This window comes from Tenebrio molitor, chromosome 3 (genome assembly GCF_963966145.1).
Source record: "Tenebrio molitor chromosome 3, icTenMoli1.1, whole genome shotgun sequence".
Classification (NCBI taxonomy): Eukaryota; Metazoa; Arthropoda; class Insecta; order Coleoptera; family Tenebrionidae; genus Tenebrio; species Tenebrio molitor.
This window is the reverse complement of record NC_091048.1, coordinates 5,225,589-5,234,663: the sequence shown is the minus strand read 5'-3', so window position 1 is coordinate 5,234,663 and position 9,075 is coordinate 5,225,589. Positions and strand designations below refer to the sequence as shown.

The following is a 9,075-nucleotide window of genomic DNA, read 5'->3' as shown; positions in this document are numbered from 1 at the left end:
TATCTTGTTGTGTGTACCTACTTAAAACTTTAAAAACACATTTTTTAATTTAATTAACCACAACTTTAAGGACCTAGTATGGCTTATTTTCAGTTTTTAAGGGACTATTTGCAGTAGTTTAAGGGACTATTTTAGGCACCTATTTCCGACTTTTTAATTGCCTAAAATCCGGGCCCTAATTATCACAGTGTGGTGAAACTCACATGCGATGAACTATTTTACGAAGAAACCGTTTAAAGGTACCAGTGTCATTCAAATAAACCAGATTTTGATTAAACATGTTTCAGAGGATTCGTTATGGATTGTAAGGATTTTGTCAAATGATATCTTAAAGTTAAGATTCGTTAGAATCGTCTTTATAGCGACATTAATTTTTCAAATAGCCATGACTCTGATTCAAATCTACTTCTTCTGCTGCGTTCTCACTTTTATGGATTTTATTAAATACAGCCCCATTTTTTTCGGAATGTTTTATGTAATAATGGAATCTAATTTTTAGCGAAACAGAATCTCATTTAAAATTATTCAGGGAATACTCAGCATCATAGCACTACTGCAAGATGGCGATTTTGTCGACATCATTTTGAAAAATTTAAAACCATGGGCGTTGGACAGCGGTGATAACGAAACGACAGCAAAAATTAAAACCGAATCTGTGTTTTGGACAGGTTTTGTGATTGTCAATTTGGGATTGGCATTAATAGCTGCGATTTTATTTATCGTACCTGTTCGCAATGACGAGGATGCATTTTTTCCCCTGTACCTTTTTGATAGATATTTTTCTGAGTACGCCTATATTTTGAACTGGGTTTATAGATCGACGTTTTTTATAGTAGCATTTACGATGGTGAATTGTGCTCATCTGTTCCTGTATATTGTAGAGCATATTATATTTCAAACGAACTTATTAGTTACACATATGGCTAATATCACCAATGTGTCTCAGTACGACAGCGAGGATGAAAGTTCTTTGCTTAAAAATGAACACTACCAAATGGAAGTTGAAAATAGAATTAAATTTTGTATAAAAAGACACGTTGATTTAATAAGGTAAGTACTTCTACTGTAATGTATTTCGCTGCAATATTTGCTGCAGAGTTGGTACTGAAGGAGTAACAAAAATTCAAAAATGGATTCCCTTCTTTTCCCTAAATGGAATTCTTCTGTTTACATGCTGTACCTTCTATTGTTTCTTGGTAAGTTGCATTTACTCTGACATAAATGTTGACAAACAAAGATATTAATTAGAATGACGACAATCCGAAAGGAAGTTATTACCGAGTTGGTGCCATTTGTATTGTCGGTCTGACCACATTTTGTTCATCAATGTTTGAAGGACAATCAGTGGAAAATGAGGTATATCTGTTACTTTATTCATTACAGATGTAGACTTATTAGATTGCAGTCAGACGTGCTGCATCATATTAATACAAAAATACGATGGTCCTTATTGACGATTATGACAGTAATGACCAAGGAACCGTTCAGCATTAAATTTTCAAATAATTTCATTATTAATTACGAATTGGGAGTTAAGGTTAGTGTTGTTCTGTCTATACATTTGTTTGATAATTGGTCTTTTAGATTGTTAAACTGGTTTATTCTGTACTATGTTTTCTCGTACAGATGACAAATTTTCTGCGTTAAAATTAGGTATATTGTGCGGAGCAGATTTGTGTACTAGATGCTTACTGTGTATATATTATAGAATAAGTTCAATACTCACATTTTTTTCGTTTGATGAGAAGAGATAATAAAAGTTAAATAACTTGTTTTGTATCGTATTCCTTTACTTATCTTTTATTTAATTAAAGTTCTATGAAAACCCGAACCGTTGGAAAAGCTTCACTACGCTCCACCTCGCAAATGTAAAATTTGCTTGTCAAAAAGTGGCACTTATTATTCTACAAGACCATGGTCCCGTGTAAAAATATCGATTTTCCATTACAATTAAAAATTAAAGATGTTATTTACGTAAGAAAATGGGTGCTTTCTCGTATTCATTTTCGGTACTGATATAGAGCCTTAAGAACTTAAACTTGAAAGAACTCAGATGTTTTCCTGTGCTAACTACGAAGATTACTTTACTAGTTCAATAAAAAAAATTTTTCCATGAGATACACATTTAAAGTGTGACAGCTTTTGCAAATGAGCGCAGGGGATGTAAATTATGAAATTTTTGAAATGAAAATTTCTTTAGGGGCACTACAAACATTTTATTCCCGGGCAGTGAATTAGTTTGATGCGACACGGTAAAATCGTTCGCAGCACAAGCTAAAATCGTTCGGAGCTCAGCGAAAATCGTTCGCAGCACGACGCGGCAAGCTAAAATCCCGGGGTCGAAATTTTTGGCGGAGCGAGCGAAAAGCAATCAACTGTGCGTCACTTGTCACTTTTCAATTTTCAGTGTTCATTATGTTGTGACCTGACTGAATTCAGTGCAGAGCTGCAGGAGTAGCTGTATACAGGGTGGAAATTGTAAAAAATCCCGAAACAGGTTGATTTTTGTTTTCCCTGCCCATATTTTGACGTATATGGTTTTTGTATATCTGCTCCTGGAAGCTTGCACCTACCCCTAACTTTTTTTTTTCAAATAGAAGAGTACGTCAAGTGATACCTCGTTTGAAAGCCCACTTCGCAAAGAATATAACGCACCATTTGTTTCCTGAATATTTTCAAATCCTACGTCCTAAAAAATAAAAACAATTAATGCAACAAATGTTCAAAATGGACACCGTTTGTTTCTTGGCCAATTGCAAATCGATAGTAACATGCATCCCTTAAATTTTATACCATTTCCGGTGTGATGTGCCCAATTTCATGCCTAAAACCGAACAGTATTGAAGACCGTAAGCAATCTTCGATTTTTTCTATTAAGGTCTGTTTTCCTTCGCCAAAACCATGACCAACTTCATTCATATCCGCTTCGCTTCTATATGGCCGTCTCAATTTTGAATTTTACATGCAATCAAATGTTCCCGTTTGATGGACATCTACTAGCGACCTCCACTCAACAAACAACCAAACTACAAATTATGAATTTGACATTAACATCAAGGTCAATGACCTCATTTTTATGTTATTACTGTTATTAGCCCATTTAACGAAAACACGAAGACGAAAATGTTTGGTTTAATTTAACTACCTAGATGACAACACTAACAAAACACATTTTTAAAGGTAAGAGCAAAATTTATAACCATTTATAACTTCAACACTTTTCGGCTCAGTGGTTTACTGTTTAAGCTCAGTCTTCAAAGTAACCGTTTTTTCTACACAAATATTATTGAGGACTGGTTTCACAGCCGTTTTAATAATAATCTTGCAGACTGCAGCTTTGTGTTGTGAACAGGAAAACACAGAATTTTGAAAGAGGTGATCATATAGCAAGTCATGCAACTGAAGACATGGTTTCTCATACTGTAAAAATGGTAACAGTTTTTGTGCTATATTTGCAATTCTTTGAATAATGCCCACAAATGCATTATTGGGATATATCAATCGACCCCGATCTTGAAGGGCTATTAATCTTAATAATGGTCCTGGTATGGTGGTAGATAAGAGTGGAACAAGACATTCATCACAGTGAAATTGATCTTCTAACTTCTTATGTATCCTGAGAGAAATGCTACTGATGCAGAAAAAATATTACTTGCAGGTGTAATATTTTGGCTGAGACTGTGTATGCTGGTTCTAACATCAATAAGCAATATTAGTTCTTCAATATTTGTAGTCACACATTCTCCGTAAGTTTTAGAAGGAATCTTTGCTTGACTAATGAAATTAATGTTTTGAGCAGTATTTTCTGATGAAGATGCTTTTACAATTCCACAATGAAGAATTTGTGTAATAGTTCAAGCTTAGTCTTCAAAGAATCCATTTATTCTACACAAATATTACTAAGGACTGCTTTCGCAGCCATTTTAATAATAACATTGCATACTGCAGCTTTATGGTCTGCACAGGAAAACTCTGAATTTTGAAGGAGGTGATCATACAGCAAGTCATGCAAATGAATACATGGTTTCTGATATTGTAGAAATGGTACCTAACAGTTTTTGTACTATATTCCCAATTCTCAATAATGCCTACAAATGAATCACTGGGATACAGCAATTGACTCCGATTTTGAAGGGCTATTAATCTTAACAAAGATCCTAATATGGTGGTGGATAAAAGTGACATAAAAGATCACTTTGACAAATATGTATTGTATATGTATTGTTTTGCAGGGAAGAAGCAGGTTCATTTTCATCGAGGGACGGTCAGGATATGAATTCGTACAAACAACAACAAGGTTCTAAAATAACTAAAGAAAACATTTTGCATGTTGTACATTTGAGATCTGAATTCCTACAAATACGAATGGGACAGCATCTTTAGTGAGTGTCACTTTTTTTGAAGATGATCTGTAATTTTGTTGAGATTTATAATACCATTTAATAAATTACCTTCTATAAGAAATTTTATTATTCAAAAAATACTACAAAATCTTTTAAGAGACTAACAATTTGTTTCTCTGATCGGGATCGCTTGGAAATTGGAAAAAAGGTTTCAAATAAAACACTTTCTGCCCATTTTGTTAAAAAAACAACTTAACAGTCCCGAATTTATTTAAACTTTAGAATGAATAAGTTGTCAACTTGACGGAAGATGGCGACACATGATGCACGTTTCATGGACTACTTTGCAGGAACAAATTTTTGCTAAATTGAGACGGCCATATAGAAGCGAAGCGAATATGAATGAAGTTGGTCATGCCAAAACTGGGTAGACTTATTTTAGGATAGGTGATAAATACTCGGTTTCGACGTAATTCTTCCTCTTTTTCATTCAAGTACCGTGAGTAGGTGTACTTCGTCATCAGTATTCGTTTGGATATCGCCGATTTCGGGCAGTTTACAACACTATATGGATCGGTAATGGGCAATAAGTACACCGACCAGTTTAACGGTGATCCCTCATTATTTTGCGCGCAAGTGTCCTGTACCTTTTGAGGGCGTCAAACTTGTAGCAAAGGGTACTCTGACCGCGGTGCGACTGACCAACATTCCTTTTCACGTGTCCGCTGTTTTGTCAACGATCCATAACCCTATTAGGTAGTAGGTGGCGTGGCTTCAATTTGTGCATTGCGCCGTATTACAGCTAATTTAGACCAATGGTCTCTGGCGGCGTGTCCCCGACGGCGAGGGCTCCAAGGAACGAATAAAGAATGGAAATGTTTTAAGACCATTTTAGAAAAGTTCGCTTTGGCAGGAACGCGTTTCAACAGTCTTTAAATGCAAGAAGATTACATACTCAGCGATAGTGAAGTTAAAGCAAATTAAATGAAAGATTTTGAAGACAGTTTGACCTCTGCTACATGACCAAAATGGCCAATCAGCTCTCTAAGATTCAAAATTGATTACTTTAACCAATCGCGATAGGTTCGCGATATTTTAGGAATTTTCTTATGTAACCGTTTTTGTTTCTCTTAATTTGAATTCATTAATTCCATTATTCCGTGATATTAACTGTAATTCTCAGAAATGTCGAAATAATGTTTTATTGCAACATTTTTACCCATAACGTTTCGTTAAAAATATTTCTTGATGATAATTCTTGAATGATAATTAAACTAATTCTCTACGGAATTTATATACAATGTATTAAATTATTATCTTCATAAATCGTTGAACAGCCCACCAAACTGAGAAGAAAACTGTTGAATTATTTTTGTTCAAATCCTACTTTCGGTTTGTTTTTGTTAAGTTAAGACAAAAAGAAATAAAACCAATATTCCCAAGCATAGTAATAAAAAAGTAGACATGTACTGCGCCGTATTACAAATAATTTAGAGCAATGGACTCTGGCGGAATCCCCCGACGGCGAGAGCTCCAAGGAACGAATTATGAATTAATAAATGAAAATGTTTTAAGACCATATTAGAAAAGATCTTTCATTGAAAGAAAAGGAGAAATGAAATCAATAGCCTCAAGCATAGTTATGAAAAAGTCGAGTTGTATGGGGTAGCAAATAGAATTATAAAACAGCCATTAAATACGGCTAATGTGAATATTAATCCACGTCCTTTTTATCTAGAAAAGTAGATATTCATTTCATGAATTTATCGAAGTGTAGAACCACGTAAGTCACAGCACAAATTTTTATGTAATCTTTTACATTTAACATTTAGTCATTTACGTTTTGTGATTCTCCGAGTTACTGCTTTGACTCAATCATTTATAATAACGCTGTATTAGCAATATTAGTTTATAATCCTTGTTAAAAATTCCAGCATTCACTTCCCGAATTCTTGAATTTCCATTATCACAGCGTGTTGAAACTCATATGTGATGAATCTTTTTACGGAGAAACCCTTTAAAGGTACTATCGTTTAGCAAATAAACCAGATTTTTTATTAAAAATGTTTCAGAGGACTCGTTATGGATAGTTCGCATTTTGTCACTTGACATTTTAAAGTTAAAATTCGTTAGAAGCATCCTAATAGCTACATTAATTCTTCAGCTGGCCATGACACTGATTCAAATCTACTTTTTCTGCTGCGTTCTGACTCTTCTGGATTTTGTCAAATACAGCCCCATTTTTTTCGGAATGTTTTATGTAATAATAGAATATAATTTTCAGCGAAACAGAATAATTTTTTAAATTATTCAGGGAATATTCAGCATCATAGGACTACTGCAAGATGGCGATATTGCTGATATCATTTTGAAAAATCTAAAACCATGGGCTTTGGACAGCGGTGATAACAAAACAACAGCAAAAATTAAAACCGAATCTGTGTTTTGGACAAGTTTTGTGATTGTCAATTTAGGATTGGGATTAATAGCTGCGACTCTATTTGTCCTACCTGTTCGCCATGATGAGGATGCATTTTTTGCTCTGTATCTTTTTGATAGATATTTTTCTGTGTACGCCTATATTTTGAACTGGGTTTATAGATCCACGTTTTTTATAGTAGCATTTACGATGATGAATTGTGCCCATCTGTTCTTGTATATTGTAGAACATATTATATTTCAAACCAACTTATTACTTATACATGTAGCTAATATCACCAATGTGGTTCAGTACGACAGCGAGGATGAAAGTTCGTTGCTTAAAAATGCACACTACCAAGTGGACGTTGAAAATAGAATTAAATTTTGCATTAAAAGACACGTTGATTTAATAAGGTAAATATTTCAACTTCAATGCATTTCGCTGAAAAATTTGTTACAGAGTTGGTACTGAAGGATTAATAAAAATTAAAAAATGGATTCCAATCTTTTCCCTAAATGGAATTCTTTTGTTTACATGCTTTTCCTTTGATTGTTTCTTGGTAAGTTGCATCTACTCTGACATAAATCTTGACAAACAAAGATATTAATCGTAGAATGACGACAATCGAAGGGGAAGTTACTATTACAGACTAGGCGCTATCGCTCTAACGGGTCTGACCACATTTTGTTCGATAATATTTGTAGGACAATCAGTGGAAAATGAGGTATATCTGTTACTTTATTCATTACAGATGTAGACTTATTAGATTGCAGTCAGACGTGCTGCATCTTATTAATACAAAAATACGATGGTCCAGTCTGAATCGAAGAAATTTAAATCTATTGATGATTATGACAGTAATGACCAAGAAACCTTTCAGCCTTAAATTTTCAAATAATGTCATTCTTAATTACGCATTGGGAGTTAAGGTTAGTGTTGTTCTGTCTATATCGTACGAGTATATATGTTTGACTAATTGCTCTTTCAGATTGTTAAACTGGTTTATTCTGTCGTGTGTTTTCTCGTACAAATGAAAGAGTTTCTGCATTAAAATTAGGTACCTATATTCTAAGATATATTTTGCTAAAGGATGTATAATAGAAGCTTACTGTGTATATTACAGAATAAGTTCAATACTCTAATTGGTTGTACAACATAGAATAATTTCACTGATCAAATTAAGTTTTCTGTTTGATAAACTGAGATGATAAAAGTAAAATAACATGAGGTAAAAAAAAATAGTCAAAGACAACTATGGTCACTTCTTAATTTAAATTTTGTTCCCTGTTAGGAAGAATTTAATTTTCCGGCCGAAGCAATCGACCAACTCTTGACTTATTCTTGTTTGTGGTGTCCTTTGACTATTTTTTATCGCACCGTACATCTAAACTTAGTTTCACTTAACACTGAATGTGTTGTTAAGAGGTTTAGTATAGACTACTGTGTTCTTCTAAATAAACGAAACAAACTAAACTAACTAAAGGTTCACTTAAGAATGTAATATTTTTTAAAACACTAAATTTACTTGTGCAATTCTTTTCATGATGAGAATAAAATCTGATTTGAATTTCTGGTTTCATTTCTTCGATTTCCTAGCATCAGGTCGGTTGGTAATATTCCACTTAAAGTTGTCAACAAATAATAAGCAATAATCATTCTGCATTAAACACAAAGCGTTATACAGGGTGACTTTGAAAGTTGTGCAGCGGTGGAACTCCACAATAGGTAACAATTGAGCCAACGTTGATATTTTTCGAGAAAAGTGGGCTAACATTTTTTTCAAAAAAAGTTTGGGAGCCACTGAATTTTACGAAAAAAAATGGGTCAAAAAATCATAAGAGACTTTTTTGTTGTCATTTAATACAAAATTAAATCATTGTGACAAGAACTTCAATATTAACCTCAATTTAAATCACAAATGGCTTCTACAAACCTGAAGAAACCGATGTGGTTTTGTCTACGGTGAAAGGTTTTCTCAAATGATACTTTGTGTACGTTGTGCAACATCTTCGCGATTTCGGGAGTTTCGAGATAAATAAGTGCGATCTTGGACGCCAACGAGAAGATTGCATTTTAGTTGCAGAAGAAGAAATTCTAAACGAAATTGAAAACCAACCACGAAGTACTCGGCGTCGTGCAAATCACCTGGCTGTTGTTCAGTTTGTAGTTTGGCCGCTCAGGAAATCCGTCAAAAAAGAGGCATTCTGAATTGAGTTCGGATTTCTTGGGCACATCGTTCTGAAGGTTGCATTGCAAACGATTTTGAGCAACTTCTTTCACTTTATGCTTTCATTCACAATAAGTCTTTTT

At 34.0% G+C, this 9,075-nt stretch overlaps 1 long non-coding RNA gene across 3 annotated transcripts; it reads left to right on the top strand.

Annotated features, from left to right (window-relative positions):
- The first annotated feature begins 2,900 nt into the window (after positions 1 to 2,900).
- Positions 2,901 to 4,754, top strand: LOC138126398 (uncharacterized). Of its 3 annotated transcripts, none has more exons than XR_011157795.1 (4): positions 2,901 to 3,180; positions 3,329 to 4,044; positions 4,233 to 4,382; positions 4,626 to 4,754. It is a non-coding gene; the product is annotated as an uncharacterized lncRNA (long non-coding RNA). The 3 variants fall into 3 exon arrangements; XR_011157796.1 differs by having other exon boundaries at positions 4,694 to 4,708; XR_011157794.1 differs by lacking the exon at positions 4,626 to 4,754 and having other exon boundaries at positions 4,233 to 4,464.
- Positions 4,755 to 9,075: the final 4,321 nt, after the last annotated feature.